Source organism: Xenopus laevis, chromosome 9_10S (genome assembly GCF_017654675.1).
Source record: "Xenopus laevis strain J_2021 chromosome 9_10S, Xenopus_laevis_v10.1, whole genome shotgun sequence".
Taxonomy (NCBI): domain Eukaryota; kingdom Metazoa; phylum Chordata; class Amphibia; order Anura; family Pipidae; genus Xenopus; species Xenopus laevis.
In genome coordinates, this window is record NC_054388.1 from 61,292,675 (window position 1) to 61,311,818 (window position 19,144).

Sequence of the window (19,144 nt, forward strand, 5' to 3'; positions counted from 1 at the left end):
ATTCTCAGACAATTTAGCAAAACACATATCTGCTGATTTAAAGGAGAAGGAAGTAAGCTCTATCAGAAAGGTCTATATAAATACACCAGTAAACCCTGTTTTCAGCATAAACCTCCAGGGCTAGGGCATGAGCATGCTCAGTTTGCTCCTCTCTCCCTCCCCTCCCTGCTGTAATCTGATCCCAGAGAGTGAGCAGGGAGGAGACTCAGGCAGGAAGTGATGTCACGGCAAGCTAATATGGCAGCTGCTATCCTAAACAAACAGATCTTATAGAGCTGTTTAGTCAGTTATGGTAAAGCATTCTACAGAATAAATATAGTGTTATAGCTTGCACTATTGTGGCTAATCTATTGGCAATAAACTGCTTCGGTACCTTTCCTTCTCCTTTAAAAGGCCAGGTCAAAAGACTGCATGTAACTCTGAATAACCAGTGACCAGGGACATAAGCTCTCTTACAGTCTGCTGGGGGGGGGGCAGAGGCAGAGTCCTCCAGGGCCTGCAGTCATCATCCAGATTCCCTATCCCTGTCATCCCTAAATCTGGAATCTCAGCAATAAAGCCCTGCCCTGCTCCAGTTATAGAGATAGCTAAAATCTCAGCAATAAAGGAAGGCAGGACTGCTGCTTCCAATGGGTGTATATATATATATATATATATATATACACACCCATTGGAAGCATAGATCATATATATATATATATATATATATATATATATATATATATATATATATATATATATATATATATATATATATAATATCTGTGCCACTGTGACAGAATGCCCTGTTATACAAATACCTAGAGTCTAAGCCATAAAGCAGGGCAGGCCTGCTGCTTACAACAGGGATCAGATAGGATTTGTACCGCTGTCACAGAATTCTCTGTTTTAAAGATAGCTAGAATCTTAACCATAAAGCAGGACTGCTGCTAAATAAATATTTTTTCTTCAAAACGACTGTACCTGAAGAAAATTGCACAAACAGATACAAACTTTTTGTCTATAACATCCCTTTAATTAAAGTGCCGGTGCAGCCATTCTCAGTTAAACGTTTCCAGCTACATAATGAAGGCCTAGACCAGATCCTGTCTGGATAAGATCCCTGAGCGTAGGGGCCCAGCAATAACTACACTGAGCAGACTGATTCTCGCAGAGATAGGAAATGTTACACAGGAAGCAGTAATTATAGATGTTGTTGTGTGTGATTTTATCGCACTCATGCGGACCCCGTATACTGCTGCCAGCACAGTTATTTCCAGCACGGAGGCAGGAGTGAGTCACTGAATCACACTGATTGGGAGCTACGGGGGAGATAAAAATAAGTGACAATAACGGAATACAGTAGCACGTCGTATTCCAAAAACAACAAACTGCTCTAATTGCTGTCTGTAATGGGGTGGCTTAACAACATTTATAGGGGACCTTAATGAACTCATGCAATCACCTTTGTGACCCAAAAATTGTCAGAGAACACACTATACACCTCATTTTAAGGGAACTGTCATCCTAAGAAATAATTCAAAATGATTTTCTGTCATGTTAGTTGAGCAAAATACTATTTACTTACACTACATTTATTGTTTATATTTTTGGAATTCCACAATCACAGCAAGCAGTCAGGAACCGTTTTGTGGTTATTAAAACAAGTTGTGGATCACCCCAAAGTCTTGTGTATGTACCAGAATGGGGCAACCTTATGCCCATACACTGTGCCCTACATGATTATAGAGCTTTAGGAGGGAGGGGGAATGTGAAGGTAAGTGACTGCTTCATCTCTATGCCTCAGGGCAGGTAATATTTGATTGAGAGCTCAGATATTTAAACACCTTGACAACAGGTACGGATGCTTTAATGAAAAAAAAATAATTTGGGTTCCATTTGCAAATGACTTTTATTATACAGCTTTTTATGTGTAGGTGACAGGTCTGCTTTAACTATGGTTTTCTATACAATTTTAAATTGTATAGAATAATAGAAAAAAAACCTGAATAAAACCTGCTTTTGCATAGCAGAGCAATTGTTGGCAGATAGGTGTTGCAGACAGGTAAGAAATTCAGTGGCTGATCCTGAAGTCTCTCTGCGCTGTTCCAAACCCCACTACTGATGAGGAGGCACTTGTTTATATACTCGTGCTCACCCAACCCCTTTGGAGGTCAGGAGGCAGGTTCACAAAGCGCAGACTAGGGTATCACTAACCTTCATATCCACTACCAAGGGTCCTGTGGTGGGCCCTATAAGTCAAAAATGGTGAGTTGTGCGCCTTAGAAAGATAGGAATTCTCGGGTAGTGGTGGAACATGGTCGGACCAGGACCTTGCCCAAAGTGTCTGGGCCCCAATAACCCTCATACACATACCCCACTGCCTCTTTCCCACAGCCATGAGGTCTGCTGTATGTTACACTATTATACAATAGTAGTGAGTGCAGTTCATGGGCAGTGTTTCGAATAATGGTGTGGGAATACTGGAACAGGGCACTTTTTTTAATTCCCATACTGACCAATGGGCTAAAACTGGTAAACCCTGGGGCATAGCCCTGCTAATTGGGTCCCATACTTACTAATCGCAGCCCTGAATCTCTTGTTTTAATAAGAATTAAAGGCTCTTTAATATAAGGTTCAGATAAAAAAAATTAAAGGGGGTGTTTGGAGCCTCCACTCATGGGACGATAAAACGATCCAAAATGCCAGCATATATCATCGGCTGTTGTTGGGATGCTGAGAGTTGAAGTAAGACAACAGCTTCAGCAACACAACAAACTAAAAGGGGGAGACAGTTCACCGAGTTGCACAGTGTTTCTTGATTAGGTGAAATGTAACAAGTAGGAATCAGCTAACAGGACAAATCTGATTGATAGTCATTTAGGTGAGGGGCTAATTGGCCATATGTGAACCTGCTACATTCCATATGGTGTCTGCTCAGCCGTGCTTAACTGTTACTGATTACAGCTGCGCCATGACACATCAAGCTGTGCTACTCCCAGCCACACGATGTAGTGCATGCTGGGTGCTCAACTCTCTGTGTTTGTGTGTGTAAGTGTTCATACATGTGAGTGTACATACAGTTGTGTGTGCACAAGAGTGCATATTTGTGTAAGGGTAGGACTACATGGACGTTTTCAGCGTGATCCGACGCGACAAAACGCATGCGATGGAAATAAGGTAAGTGAATACATTGTCGGATAAAGTCGCAGCGTCGATGTGAAGCGACACAACTGTCAGATGCAGACGCAGCGTCTGCATCCGACAGTCATGTCGCGTCGGATCAACGCTGCAACTTCATCCGACAATTAATTCACGTACCTTATTTCCGCTGCATGTGATTTGCCGCAAGCGTTTTGTCGCAGCACGTCTGTGTAGTCTTACCCTAAAGCTTCCCATAGACGCGGCGATTCTTCTTGCCGAACGACCGATTTTAGGGAAGTCCGACCAATCCTTCGAAATTATCGTGCGGTTAGTGGGATTCGAACGATCGTACATCTTACGATTTTTGAAATTGATCGGCCAGGTCAAAAAATCTTTATCGGTCCCAGTGCAATCTCTCTATGTTTGCAGGGCCAAGCAGGCAGCTCCCCTTTGTTTTCCTGGCAAATTGGTCTTTTAGTTGATGGTCTATTTGTACGATCGTTCCGAGAAAATCGTGGTCTCACGATGAGGATCGGATCTTTTAAAAATCTCAACATCTATGGCCAGCTTGAGAGTACTCACAGGTGTTTAAGAGTGCATAGAGGGTGTGTGTATGTAAGCTGGCTTACAGGGGTGTGTAAGTGTGCATATGGGGGTGTAAAGGTTTTTGTAATACAATTGTTGCATCCACTAATGACCAACTTTCTCTTTACTCAACATTGAACTACAATTCCAAGCAACCTTCGGCTATTAGGGAGTGCTGGGAGTAGTAGCTCTGCAGCAAATGGAGCACTGCCACCCATACCCAACCGCATAACCTCTTCTTCCAAAAAGACAAGTTGTCCACCAGACCTGGTGTCGACATCCACCAGCAGGGGTGATGGGGTGAGGTAGAGCTAAGGGGAGCATTTGCATGAATCTTAGCAGTTCAAATGTGATGGGGAGTCTTAGTTCCCTTATAAAGTGGTACTTTCCTGTTTTATTGTACCTAAATATGTATCCAGCCTTCACGCTAGGCGGAGGATCAGACAATCCTTAATTTTCCTGCTGTGGGTTATCATGACCTTACAATAGGAAGCCAGGAGCATTGTTTCCTTCCAATGAAAAATGATGATGAATCGTTCATTCCTCCATTAGTGTTGCAGTCTCTGTAGAGGAAACACAGTTACATGAATCTTGGGCAATCTAACAAATACATGATTCATAAAGCATTAAAGGAGAAGTATACCCTGTGAGGCAGCAGCATTCTGAAGCTGAGGATACATGGTAAGACTCATTTAATTGGGAAGTTTGCCTATACTTGATTGGCTACCCAATGTGGTGGGCCCTGTTGGGATGATCCAATTATTTGGTACCCTGGACCTATGAAGGCATGTCTGAGGAGGACCACATCAATATGTTGGTGCAGTCCTCAACTAAGTGGATGTTTAAATGGCAAATGGACAGGACCTCCTTTGAGCTCCATACACAGGCCAAGTTGTGACTGGAGGAGCAGATGCTTTTATCAGCCAGTAAATGGCTATACAATTTGCAATTAGGGTCAGTGACCCTGACAAAAACATTTTTTTTTTAATTTCCAGCTGCAGGATAAGAAGTGTAACTATTCAAGAATTATATAACATAAATAATGAACATCAACTGAAGAATTGCTCTGTAACATGCTTAATGTAAAGGTGAACTTTCCCTTTAAGTACTAATCTCTAACATAGTAGCAGCCTTTAGTCTAGCAAGTTGCCCTACCCCTGCAGTGAGTAAAGAAAGCCGTTAAAACTGACAATGTCTCCCCTCATACAAACACACACACAACTTCCGTTCTGTCTGAGACTCAGCAGAGAGTTTTCCGTGAACAAACACAGAATATCTGGGCACACTATTAGCATGGGCGCCTGCCAGCTCCTGCATTGTTCTCAGAAGTCAGAGGAGGCATCTGTGCCAGAGCAAGCTCAAAATTCATTTTTTAACAATTCAACTTTTTATTTGGAAGATTTTTAGGTTGCATGGGGTCAGAGCTCCTAGCAACTAGGCAGTGATTTGCATGGAAGACAATTGAGATTAAATCCTAGTGGTCGGGGGTCTCATGTTCAGATAGCAAATCTAAGGCCAATGGCTCCTGGGGCACTAACAACAATGGAGAGCAGGGCAGCAACCTCAAAATGTGAAAAGGAGGCATTTGTAACTCATTATCTAAGTGGGCTTGTGGGGAGTAGGTGCATTGTGGGTGGGGTTTTGGAATAATACGGTGTCACAGCAACTGCCAGGCTAATAATTGGGGTTCCCTGTTAACTTAGTAGTATAGACACCCCCATTGTAACTTATGGTGGCCTGACTGGCAGTACATGTGGCAATTAGGTGATTATTTTAGAAGAGGCATAACCACTCCCCGCAATGCTGTGTTTTGAGGCCGGCAGCACTTAGCATTTATCATAAGCATTGGATGATTATTGCTTGGAAATGGTAGCATTTAAGATAATTGCCCAACTAGCAAGTGCCATTTGGGTCAACATAGGGACATTTCTGGGTGTTTTCCCACCTGCATATTGAAGGTGACTGCCCTTTAAATCAATGGGTAATGAGTGTTTGTCCCACGCCTGGCGCTTTGTGCACCAATGCCCTAGAGCAAAATCAAAATATTTTAAGTGTACTAAAGTATTTGCCCTTTAATGTTTGTCACGCTAAGCAGAAAGGTTTCCTCTCTCTCTCTCTGTACAGGTATGAGATAAGATTTTAAGGGCAGCTACAGACTCAGCTGGGGGAGGAGGGGCTGAAGGATAACATAAATCAATGACCTGCAGCCCTTTAACTGTTGTTCTACTACAACTCCCAGCATCCCCTGACAACCTATAGTATACAGCCCTTTAACTGTTGTTCTACTACAACTCCCAGCATCCCCTGACAACCTATAGTATAAAATGGCCAGACTTTTACAAAATATAATAAGAACATACATTTTTTCTTCATTTATTTTTTCCTATACCCCCCCACCCAAGGGGTTCCATGTTACTGGGCAAATGGCCTTTCTCCTGTACCCTGGGTACCAAGACTTAGCAGCAGAAAGGCTGCCATAAATAGTTTCACCCCCTGGCACATACTTTACCCTCCTCCACCTCTTGTTCCGATTCTTGCCCACGCTCCATCCATCACCAGAGATGCCTCTCTGTTCCATCTTCAAGAAATTCTGCAGCAGCCACATGAAGAGGGAAGGAAACCCACACCTTCTAATCTCTCTATGTGACTCATTCACCTTCTACAACTCCCAGCAGCCCCTCTAAGCTATTTGAAAGATCCTAGGAGTTGTAATTTAGCACCAGCGACAAAGATGCATCATCTCTTAGCTAAAGTTTCACCTCTTCACTGCTAAGGGCTCAAGATACCTAGCCAAAAGCCACTCATCAGTTAAGGAGATAAAACGCATTTCTTTCAATGTTGTTTTTTTCTAATCATAACTCAAATATCTTATTTTCAGCTGAATTTTCCAAGACCTCCATTTCTATTCTTTGTGCCCCCATAGATCCGGCGGAGGGTTGTTTTTCCAGCCCCGAGATAAAGCGCAGCATTGTATGAGAGCAGCCGGCCAGGCGCAGCACCGCAAGCCCAGCTCCCCAGCCAAACGCGTCACTCGTGACGTCAACGGGGCCTGTCTCCGTGACGTCAGCCGCTCTGAAAATATCCCACGGGGGTGGTTCCAGGGCTGGGGCTTCCAGGCGGGTTCATTCATGATGCTCAGCCATAAATAGTTTCGAGGCGCAGATGTGGAGAGAGAGCGCGGCTGTGGCTTCCCTTAGAAGTGTTGTTAGGAAACTCTCTACTTTCCATTGTACCATCACTGCCCTGTGAGTAGCAGGGGAGGAATGCAGCACGGTAGCCCAGCCATGGAATGAGGCAAGTCGGGGGAGCTCCCTGTAGGAATGCAGCTGCCTGGCACCCTCTCAACTGCAAAATGTGCCCAAAAACTGACGCATGAAGGTCAGGACAGCTAAAGGAGTTTCCCTTAAAGGGCAAGCAAAGCTCTCTTGCAAGTTGCTTCTTTATGAAGCTGGATACTTTTTCAGTAGTAAAAATGTGGCCAAAAAAGTGCATTATAGGCCATCACAGCTAAAGGAGAATCCATATACATTGTCCCTCTGATGCCACACGTGAGCTGCTGCCATAACAATCCTTCTGCACACCAACGTCATTTGATACAAGGCTCCCTTGTTAGCATAATTACTCCAATAATTACACTAATGTGTTCCCAAAGGACTCAGCTGAATCTGCTAAATTGTAAGTAGTGAAGACACATGGAGCTACTAGAAGCAGCAACAAAATGGCAAAAAAAATACCTGCCATAGACAATGCTGAGAATTTCCTCTGCTAAAACACACAAGGAAACTTCGGGCAACTTAGGAAAACTAAGCGATCCAAGTGCCCTCCTGCGTCAAAATCGGCGTTCTGCGAATTACCCGTTTCGTGAATTTCGCAGGAAATTTGCGAAATTCGTGGCAAAGCTTAACTGGAAAAATTAATAGAAAAAGTATAGCTTACATGAACAAGCTGCTGTGTTGCCATGGGGAAAGTCATTCAAGCACAGGATACACAGTATATAACAGATAGGTTCTGAAGAATCCCATTGTATACTACAGAGCTTATCTGTTATCTGCTGTGTATCCTTTGCCTTTTTTCCTTTTTCAGCTTTGAATGGCTGCACCCATTGCTACAGAGCATCTTTTTTATACAAACTATAGTAGAATTTCTGAAGCAAATACACCAGTTGTACCAGTGCAGGGCAACAGTACATTATATTTTCATTACTTTTTGGTGTTACTGTTCCTTTAAGTCTGAGACCCATACTAGCATAACTATCAGACCACAATGGTCAGAGCTGTTATCACAAATCCAGTGCTTATTCTATTTTGAGCCCTTAACAAGATCTATTAGCAGAGTGGGAGTGATATAAGCAAAATTAACAAAGCCAGGGAAACTAATCCTTTTTGGTTTTATAATGTGCAATTTCATCTTCCATGGACTTGCAATAAAATGAAGCTAGAATATTTAAAGAAAAGCGACATTTTGGGGTAACAGTATGGACCTATTATACTAGGATTCTAGAATGCAAATGTGTTGTGTTCAGAAAAGCAGGGCCTCTTTACACAGTGCATAACAGGCTGATGTTTGCCAGGGAGATTTCGCTATGTGGCTTAAATATTTGGCCGGCCTTAGGTAAGTGAAGCCACGTGTGTGGGGTTTACCTACGCAGAATGAAAAGACCTGTGAGGTTGTACTATGAAACGCTCCCTTGTTCCTGCACCAGAGTGCATCATCCTGCTCAGCAAACTCACTCTCACTTATTAATAAATGTTGACTTTACAGATGGATTGCGTCTCTCTTCTTGGCGGTAGAGAAAGGGGTTAATTATGGTGCGGAGACCACAGAAATGAGGTTGTTAGCATTTCACTGTTGCTATTTGCTTACAGTCACCCTGAGTGGGAAAGAAGGTAAATTACAGTGTACAGGGCCCTGAGACTCGCATGCACTCACTGGTAAAGCTTATATTCAATTTTGAAATCTGACATGGGGTTAGACATATTGTCAATTTCCTAGCTGCCCCAAGTCATGTGACTTTTGCTCTGATAAACTTCAAACACTCTTTACTGCTGTACTGCAAGTTGGAGTGATATCACCCCCTCCCTTTTCCCCCCAGCAGCCAAACAAAAGAACAATGGGAAGGTAACCAGATAACAGCTCCCTAACACAAGATAACAGCTGCCTGGTAGATCTAAGAACAGCACTCAATAGTAAAAACCCATGTCCCACTGAGACACATTCAGTTACATTGAGATGGAAAAACAGCAGCCTGCCAGAAAGCATTTCTCTCCTAAAGTGCAGGCACAAGTCACATGACCAGGGGCAGCTGGGAAATTGATAAAATGTCTAGCCCCATGTCAGTTTTCAAAATCAAATATAAAAAAATCTGTTTGCTCTTTTGAGAAATGGATTTCAGTGCAGAATTCTGCTGGAGCAGCACTATTAACTGGTTCATTTTGAAAAAAATGTTTTATCCCTTTAAGCCTCATTATTCTCAGCAGTAGTCAATATACCCTGCGTATCTTTAGTCTGCCACAAATAGCAGCTACTTATCTCTTGGGACATAGGGCTGAAGGTTTTGCAGATGGCAAAGTTTTTAGGGCTTTTTATAATTTTGGGGTCAGATATAAAGTGCAAAGAACCAGGCACAAAGCATACACATTTATTGCACTTGTCCCTATAATATTTTCTGCCCAGAAATGGGGCATGACTTGAAGGGGTAGGGGGTTGGGTGAATCATAGGCAGGGTTTTGGCATAATGGGGTATGTTCAGGCAGATCAAAGGTGTGATCATGGGCATATTTTTTGATTAGGGGAGGATTTTATTTAATGGCAAGGCCCACTGGACAAGGGTCTCGCTAAAGATGGTCAATATTAGAAAAAATCCAGAAGCACACCAAAAAATTGCTGTGTGAAAAGAGGTGATTTATTTAGCCCATAAGCATTCAAAAGCAAGGCAACGTTTCGGACCCCTCTGGGCCCTTTAACAAGCCTACCTGTAAACTTCTATGAACTTTCACAATTTACTCGATTATTGCCCCCTCCCCTGGACTCGCAATATTCTATAGCATTTCTATCTGTGTTAGATGTGCACATGTTAAGTAAGCATTCAGTGACATGAGAAGGGCCTGTGTGCAGTGATTTAATTTGGGGACTCCTAATAGGCCATGCCTACATTTTTTTTGATCACCCTGGCAGCTGCATTTGTAAGTTGATGTCTCTGCCCTTGTCACTTATGGGCTAATAATTAAGGCTCCCTGACGGACTGCCCTGCTAGCTTAGTAGTAGTGGCCCCATGACTACTGGTGATGGCCTTGAAGAAGATGGTAGGAATTAGGTCTAGTGTGTTCATTCAGAGCAGAGTGCAGCAGTGTTGGGCCCAAGGTGCCTAACACAGAAAATATCCCAAGTGCACTAGTTTAGCACCCCTTACTGATCCTATGCTTGATACTGGTGCAAAAATAAATGAGCCCCATTTTTTTTTCAGTGACTGGAATAGAGGGAATTAGTCTCTTAATTCCTCCTTTTACAGTGTGAAACCACCGTGCCAGCCTAAGCTTGGCATCTCATATCCTGATCTATTTGAGTGTCATGCTAATGAAGCAACTTTCTCTTCTAATCTAATAAGAATGCCTTACAGGCATATGATGGATTTCTAAGAATTTGCTTCTCATAATAATAGCCAGAGTGGGAGGAAACAGCCTCCTACTCTCTATAATAAACAGTGTCTCTGGATTATTTTGGTTCTATTAGTCACCAGAAATGATTAAGTAGAGCCAGAGAAAGTGCAGATTTGTGACGAGCAGAATCGGTTTTTTTTGGTAATAAAATATGTTGTAATAATTTGTTGTTTAGGATTTAAACTTGCTATTTACAGGCTGTTTACTACCCTTGAAGGTATTAGACTTAAGAGGACATAACCCTTCCGTAAAAGCATTGCTCCTCCCTAATATTTTTTTACTACAACTCCCCACATGCTCCAATTTATTATTAAAGGTTAAAGCATACTAGAAGCTGTAGTCCAGCAACATAAAAGATGGGCTGTTTAAGCAACATCTAAGCTCTTCAAGGCCAGCAGCCTAATTAATGGAAGAGGATTCTACTTGCTCTCTATATACCTGTAAATGTATCTATATTGTCTATGGGGAAATTAAACTCAGTTTTTTCTATCACTAAGTACTGTGTCTGCCCTCCTGATATTTGATTACATTGACATATTAGCCAGCCTTCATATATTTACAGTTGCACCCTCCTCTCTGTGTATATAAAGTACGTATTTGTATTTACTGCACTGCTGCCCAGGTAGATATAAAGATATATAGCAGGGGACCCCAACCTTTTTTACTTGTGAGCCACATTTAAATATAAAAAAGCTGGGGAGCAACTAAAGTAATTTATTATTTGGTAGCCCCTGTATGGACTTGCAGACTACAGGTGGGTCTGTTTATCATTACACATGGTCAGGGTCGAACTTGGCCAGTGGGACAACAGGTAAAAACCCAGTGGGCCCCGCCGACCCAGACCCGCACCCATTTACAGGCCACACTGCCCTGCTGCCCCCTGGTCAGTCTAACACTGAACATGGTCTTTATGCCTCCAAAAGTTGTTTTCAACTCAGAACCTGCTGTGAGGCCACTGGGAGCAACATGTTGCTCATGAGCCACTGGTTGGGGATCACTGATATACATATAGGGATGGATATAGTTCTGTATCAAAAACATATTGGGATGACAATACATTGTCATCACAAAGCTGGCCTTTCAGTTTTATAGGCATTTTCCAAAAATCCTACCCTAACTGATCTTTAAGCTGGGCCCCCCTCAAACACTGCTCCAGGCCCCAACAGGGGAACAGCTCCAAAGTTTAGGAACCATGGTCCAAGAAGATGAGCAGATCTCCAGCTTACTGTCTCTGCATGCACATAACCTTAACCTTTACCATAAAGCTGCCCCTCATGACCTTAATCTCAGGGGTTTTAAACAAGGAATTGTGGACTTTTAGTGAACCAACCACTCGCTCCCTGTTTGGTCTGAGTGCAGGTGTGGTTCTCCAGCATCCTGGCGTCCCTCAAAACGAATAGTTCTCCTGCCCCATCTGAAACATGTTATTCATAGTCCTCTGTTCTACAACTCCTTGTGAGCCTTCCAAAAAGAATGTACCTTGGCAGAAATTAGAAGATGTTGGAAAGGGCATTAAAAATAAACCTTTCCTCGGCTTCCAACTCATACAGAAGTATCAGCAAGAAAAAACTTTGGCCCGAGTCTGACCCCCTTTGGGAATGTTCCATCACACGGGTGCCTGGAATGACCGAGTTCTATTAAAACTCAGACTTCAGGTTGCGGATACACTTTATGACCAAAGGTAGGCTACAACCATCATTGCCAACTCAGGTGCCACTACATCGCGCAATGTCATACTTGGCAATTCTGTACTTCTTTCTTTGTGACAATAGTTATAACACAACTGGTTTGCTGAGGTAAGCGATGAAGAACTTGACTGGTCTATGAACTCCTTGGAAGAGCTATGTAAGCTAGACCTGATCCCCAACATCAGTGCCCAACCTCTTATATATGAATGGAAGCAAATCTCACCAGCAATGTACCAACATTTAGTGGAAACCTTCCCAGAAGAGTACAGTAAGGGTTTATAGAGACATATCAACCCCCATCATATTTTGGAAGGTTAGCTGACTGCTTGGAGATGTTCCCAGCTGATTTAAAAAGCACCTATTAGTCACCATTCTGAGAGTTTGGAACTATTAATGACCTGAGCGACAAAACACCACAATCAACACATGCACCATTGCCGCTAATCACAGTAAGAGAGTAAGGCTGTTGCTCAGCTCAGCGCCATCAATCAGTATATGGTAGGTCAGTATGAAACCAGTGAGGCAGACCAGTGCTGCAAAATCCAATCAATAAAATGAGAGAATTTGTTGTAATGGGCAAAGTACATCCTAGTCAACATCTTCCAGCATGTAATGTCCAATACAACCACATTGCTATATCAATAATGAATTGAGCCAGTGGGGTCAATTTACAAACGTAATTAATGCTTTGAAGATGTCGGTGTCTTACAATGAGTCCGGCTGAGAATGAAATGAAGGTTAATGTGCATGATAATATTGTGCCGAGTACAATTAACCTTTCACTTGCACGGTGAAGAAAATCATCAGATCTCAATTCTTTTGCAAAAAAATGGGTTTTGGTTTAGGTTAGGTTAAAGTGATACCTTTCCTAAAACGGTGTGTGTCATTATCATTTAATATATAATCTTCTAATGCTACTTTCGTTTTTAGGGTAGCCGGCACCTGGGAAAAAGGGGAATGATATAAGCAGACCAAAAACACAAAGCTGAAAATTCCCAGCATAGACTGACATTGCTTATTTGGAGCAGAAGTTCAGTATTGTATAAGAAATGTCTACATCCGATAACTGTCGGGAGAGCAATATCAGCACTTAAGTACTTGACCTGAAGTCAGTGGGGTATATTTATCAAAAAGTGAAGTTAGAGATCACCACAGTCCTCTAGAGTGAAATTCTGCCACTCTCCATTCATTTCTATGGGATTTTGAAAGGCGTATTTATCTAAGGATGAACTTTCAACCATTGATAAATATTCTTTTAAAAATCCCAAAGAAATAAATAGAGTGGCGAAATTTCAATCTAGAGGACTATGGTGATCCCTAACTTCACTTTTTGATAAATATTCCCCCGTGTATGAACACCTGAAATCTGTTCCTACTAGTTTACACAGTGTTGAATGTGATTACCCTGAAATCTTCAGCACAGGTGAGTAGTGCTCAGTTCAGTTGGCAATTACCTAAAGGACACCCCTGTTGTTGCTTTGAGGAGTTTTTTAAATCAAGGGGGCTTTGGGGCTGGGGGTACCTAGCTCTTCATCTTAAATGCCTCTGCTGCTATAAAGTTGCCTGTTCACCTTTGTACAGAGTTCCATAGGCCCCAGTGCCCCAGCATTTTATGACACTGTAGCCCCCATGTATTTCATAACACTGTGGTCCCCCAAGCATTGAATGACTTACTGTAGTGTCCACCAGTGGTGTAACTTGCATACAGCAGATCCTGTGAGCAGCTGAGAGGGGGCCTGGGATGGTCGCAGGGTCTACTTAATGTCAGTTACCCACCACTGCTCACTGGCCTCTATCACAAATAAGCAAGTGACTAAATGAGAGGGAAAGGGGGACATATATTTTTACTTGTGGGGGGGGTCCCCACACGTTACTACACACTCCCATTCGCTAAATAGAACTGTGGGCCCTAAGCATTTCATGGCACACTGGCCCCAAGCATTTCATAACACACTGTAGCCCCAAAGCATTTAGTGACAGGCAGAGTGACAGCCCCCTGCCACAAGCACCCACAGACTTTTTTATCAGTGATCCGCCAGGAAAGTGAGTCTAAGCAAGGTATACTGTGGAAAGCATTCCATAGGGGTGCAACCAGTGCTCGGAGCTTTGCTATTGTGGGCCAGGGTCCAACAGGTTCAATCAGCCATGAATATGAAGGATATGAAGCCATCATGTGGGTAATCATTAGCTAAAAAGTCTTAGGGCTCTTACAGACAAGAGTTTTTTAGCTGCAGGGAAGCGCAGGAGTAGACGCACTGAACTCTTTTCAATGGGGTTGTACTCACACAGACGCATGTAAGCGCCGGATGCAGGAAAAATGCAACATCCTGCGTCCCAACCTGCGTTCTCCGCTTACATGCGTCTGTGTGAGTACAGCCCCATTGAAAAGAATTCAGAGCGTCTATTCCTGCGCTTCCCTGCGGCTGAACGCATGAAACCGGAACGCAGGGGAGCGCAGCTAAAAACGCTTGTCTGTAAGCCCTTATGGATGGGTTATAACCCCTTTAAAACCCATCAAACTGCTTATCAATGTACATGTTTTAGTTAAGAGGATGCCTACACATATAAAACACACTAAGAAAACAAAAGTGATAATTTCCTTTCAGATTGAGATTGTTTTATGAACCAACATACATAACGTGCTTTTTAACACGTATTTGCCATTAGTCTGATATACTGAATAGAAATAAAAGGACAATTCATTATGGAAAGAAAATGTCTTTACTATATTTTTTTTCCTTCCCAGCTGTAAAAATTGGGATTAAATGTCAGATTCAAAAAGTTCATCAGAGTTTACCGTTATCTGCACTTTGTAAGAGTAAGCATTAATTTTCAAATAGACAATAAAACGTGTCGGCATTAGCATCTCCCATAGTTTTACAATGAAATACAATAAACCTTTCCCTTTGCTCATCTAAATCAACCACAAGTCATATGGTAGCAAGGAGCTTTCATGCAACAACTTCTAGGGCAGCAAAGAAAGGATTTACAGTTTCTTTCCCAGTGGTTAAGTGGTTAAAATTTGTTTTTTCCTTAGAAAAAAAAGTAAATGTTCATAAATATTTTGGGCAACTGCCCCCCAGAATTACACTGTGGCTGAGGGATAGTAGGTAGAGATGGTGCTTATAGTAGCAGTGGGTTGAATAGCCTCTGGGAAGTGACTGGGAAGTGACTGGCTGTGGTTGTGGAGTAGCAGGTATAGTAGGGAGAGATGGTGCCTATAGTAGCAGTGGCGATAATAATCTCTGGGAAGGGACTGTGGCTGTGGGATAGTAGGTATAGTAGGGAGAGATGGTGCCTATAGTAGTAGCAAAGATAATATTCTCCGGGAAGGGATTGTGGCTGTGGGATAGCAGGTATAGTAGGGAGAGACGGTGCCTATAGTAGCAGTGGGGATAATAGTCTCATGGAAGGGACTGTGGCTGTGGGATAGCAGGTATAGTAGGGAGAGATGGTGCCTATAGAAGTAGCAAGGATAATAGTCTCCGGGAAGGGATTGTGGCTGTGGGATAGTAATGAGAGATTGTGCCGATAGTAGCAGTGGGGAAAATAGTCTTTGGGAAGGGACTGTGAGCAAGAGATCCTGTTTTGGAGAAAGAAAAACACTGCATTCCAGCATAAGAATCTTATCCCATCTGCGAAATATAGTGGTGGAAGTGTTCTGGTTTGGGGTCTGTTGTGCTACACCTGGGCCTGTTGTCATCACTGATGGAACAATGAATTTTGAACTATACCAGAAGATGTGAAAGGAAAATGTCAAGACATCTGTCCATCAACTGAATCTCAAAGACAGTGGCTCATGAAGCAAGACAATGATCCTAAACACACAAGTCGTTCTACCAAAGAATTGTCAAAGAATAAAGTACATTTTCAGGAATGGCCAAGTCAGAGTCCTGACCTTAGTCAAATTTAAATGTTGTGGAAAGTTCTAAAGTGAGCTGTTCATTTGAGGAAACCCACCAACATCCACGAGCTGAGGCTTATCTGTATGGAGGAACTGGCTAAAATTCCTCCAAGTCTATGTGCAGGACTGATCAACAATTAGCACAGTTGCAGTTATTGCTGCACAAGGGCGTCTAACCAAATACTGAGCAAAAGTCAGTAAATACTGATTCAATTTCTTTTGTCACATGCAAATATATTATTGGAACATTTTTTTCAATAAATACATCACTAAATAATTTGTGTTTTATTTGTATAACTAGGTTTTCTTCATCTACTTTTTGGAACTTGTTTGAAAACCAGATGATGTTTTAGGTCACATTCATATAAAAATATAGAAAATATAAAAGTGTTCACAAACTTTCAAGCACTACTGTAAGTGTCCCCAGCACCGGATTTAGTGGGTGGGCGCCAGTCCGCATACCCCACCTCTGGTGCGTGCGCACATGCTGTGGAGCTGTGCTCCCCGGCAAGTGGCTGTGTGGCATGCCGCCCCTATTATTCTGCCACCCTAGGCCCGGGCCTTTGTGGTCTGAGTGTCCCCCTAGTCTATACTATAAACACAGAGCTGTCACCCTGGCAGAGTGCGCAATCGGGGGACCTGAAAAATGTGACATCAGTGGATTTCAGTATATATAAAGTCAAAGAAATTGAACTGTGTATGAGCACAGCGCTCCAGCTGACGTCACTGACGTGCACCAGATTTTCACCACAAATTGTGGAAAATCATCTGGAATTGTGAAAAATCAGGGGAATGTGTGGAGTGAAGGAGACTGGGGATCAGACCTCAAATTCTGGTAACTCCCGATGGCCAATAGGAACACTATGTTGTCACCATGTTTCCCATAAGGCACAGCACAGTCTGTTTACTTTATCAAAAGCCCTTAAAGGGGAAGGAAACCTAGTTGGCGCAAAAACCTTCCCCCCCTCCCGTGTGTTGCCCACCCTCCCTCCTCCCCCCTGGCCTACCCGTCCCGCTGGGCAAATGCCCCTAACTTGTTACTTACCCTTCTGTGCAGGTCCAGTCCAGGGAGTTCACAGACGACATCTTCTTCCACGCGATCTTCTTCCTGCTTTGAACGGCGTTTTGGCGCATGCGCAGTAGGAGCATTTCGCCGGTACGGATCTACTGCGCATGCGCCAAAAGTCACGATGTACTTTTAAGGGGACAGTGAAGATTGAGGGTTGGTTGTTTTGAAAATAAAAGCCATTCTTTTAGCAATGATAAATCAGGCTGATTATGAATGAAGGATCCACTTGGCAGTGAGACATGAGATGGCAGTCAGGGAATGCTTTTGGAATTGCCCCTTTATTAATGTTAGTTGCCAGGAACCTGCTAGCACACATGTGGGCCATGGGATTACAGTTTACAAATACAATTTCTGGCCAGCAAGGTCCTACCAATAAGCAGAGAAAACATAGAACGATTCTTTGTAATTTGGTACATAGTGCAGGCTGCAAATAAGCAATGATTCGTTCTGCGTTGCACTTGACCATAACGGGTAACAGCGATAGAGACAGAATACATTGTGTTAACACACTAGTAAATATGGATCATGCCTGAATGAATGAAAATGACAAAACACTGATGGAGATGCCGGGGATTGAACCCGGGACCTCACACATGCGAAGCGCGCGCTCTACCACTGAGCTACATCCCCCAGCTGCCTGCGTCAGTGCTGTTCCACCAATGTGATCATGAACATCCGGGACCAGTTATCTCATACGGTGTCAATTGTCAACAAATTAGTTTAATTGTCACAGGTGATGAGCCTCCGAGGTCTCAGCGCAGATTGAACAGTACCGGAATCAAGGCACAGAGGCGCTGCCGTCAGTTCCTGATATAAACGTGTTTCTGTACTGCCTGTCCAATAAACGCATCCGTGTATTAAATCTACTTAATACTCTCGTTTTAACAAATGCACCCGCCACCTAAGTTTCCCACTGCAAGAACTGGGACCCAATTTGCTGGGTTTTGTTTACGAATCAATTTAAAAAAGCTTAAAGCGTAGACCGGAAGTCAGATTAAATAAAACCGGAAGTCAAAGTAGCGAGAAAGAAAAAAAAAAAAAACACATGTTGCATTGGCCGGGAATCGAACCCGGGCCTCCCGCGTGGCAGGCGAGAATTCTACCACTGAACCACCAATGCTTCATGAAGAATGTCTCATGTGAAGGTAACTTAGTTTATGACACCAAACTGGATATGTATATGTATGCCATATATATACTATTATACTGCTGTGCAGTGCTGAAAGCCAAGCATTGCTGCACTCTTGATTGGTTCTTCGCTGCTACAAGTTATGGCTTTCAAGTTGAGAGCATGATGGGAAATGTAGTTCACAAACATACTGCTCAGCTATATATATATTTTTTTCCCTTAAACATACTGCTCAGCTTTAATGTTATGATCTTGTTGTACAAAATGTCATTATCATGTTTTCTGCATTGCTACAAAAAAAGTTTTCCCCAAAGAAACGGTATGATATTGCCTCCATCACATCTACATTGCCCTCTTGTGAGTCACAGAGCAGCGCTTAGATGAGTTACCCTGACCAACACTGGAGCCTCACGCATAGTTTATCACATCCCTTTTACACTTGCGGATGCAGGAGTTGCGCAATAATCGAGAGGGCGGGACGTCAGTGACAGGGTACCACGAGTAGCACTTTGCTTCGCCATTGGTCCACGCGGCATCTGTCAAACTGCTGTACTTCCGTGTTTGGTAAGGGAGGATCTGGCGGGCCGCTTGGCAGTGCGATGTGCCCCTGACAGTGATGAGCAGGTGCTCGGCCGGCGTTGGTAGCTGTTCGGCTGTGTCCGTGCCCTGCTGAATCCGGGGATAGTTGGATGTGTCTGCAAGAAAGGGCCCCAGGGGAAGCATCAGCTGTGAGTATAGGATTTGTCCTAGTACAGCTGACTGGCATTTCATTGGGTGAAGTATGGGGGATACTTTGGTTATAAAATGCCATTACTGGGAAAAGCCACCTCTGCTGCACAACCTCTTGAATCTCACTGAATCATAGCAGATTCCCAGCTTACCCCAAGCTTTTAGAGCATGCTGGGAAATGTATACAGCATCTTTATTTCTGATATGTATGGGAAAAAAATAGATTATAAAAAGAATTCAAATGCAACCCACTCAACGTTA

At 43.0% G+C, this 19,144-nt stretch overlaps 1 protein-coding gene and 2 non-coding genes across 5 annotated transcripts in view; 1 reads left to right on the plus strand and 2 right to left on the minus strand.

Annotated features, from left to right (window-relative positions):
- Positions 1-17,583: 17,583 nt before the first annotated feature.
- Positions 17,584-17,655, minus strand: trnaa-cgc. Its single transcript has one exon. It is a non-coding gene; the product is annotated as a tRNA-Ala (tRNA).
- Positions 17,656-18,074: 419 nt separating this feature from the next.
- On the minus strand, positions 18,075-18,145 carry trnag-gcc. Its single transcript has one exon. It is a non-coding gene; the product is annotated as a tRNA-Gly (tRNA).
- Positions 18,146-18,658: 513 nt separating this feature from the next.
- The window catches only part of gpd2.S (glycerol-3-phosphate dehydrogenase 2 S homeolog), a 111,142-nt gene continuing 110,656 nt past the window's right edge, over positions 18,659-19,144 (plus strand). Inside the window, exon 1 of one of the 3 annotated variants that reach the window (XM_041577759.1) lies at positions 18,659-18,882. The gene's annotated coding sequence lies outside the window, so the exon portion shown is untranslated. 3 annotated transcript variants of the gene reach the window in all.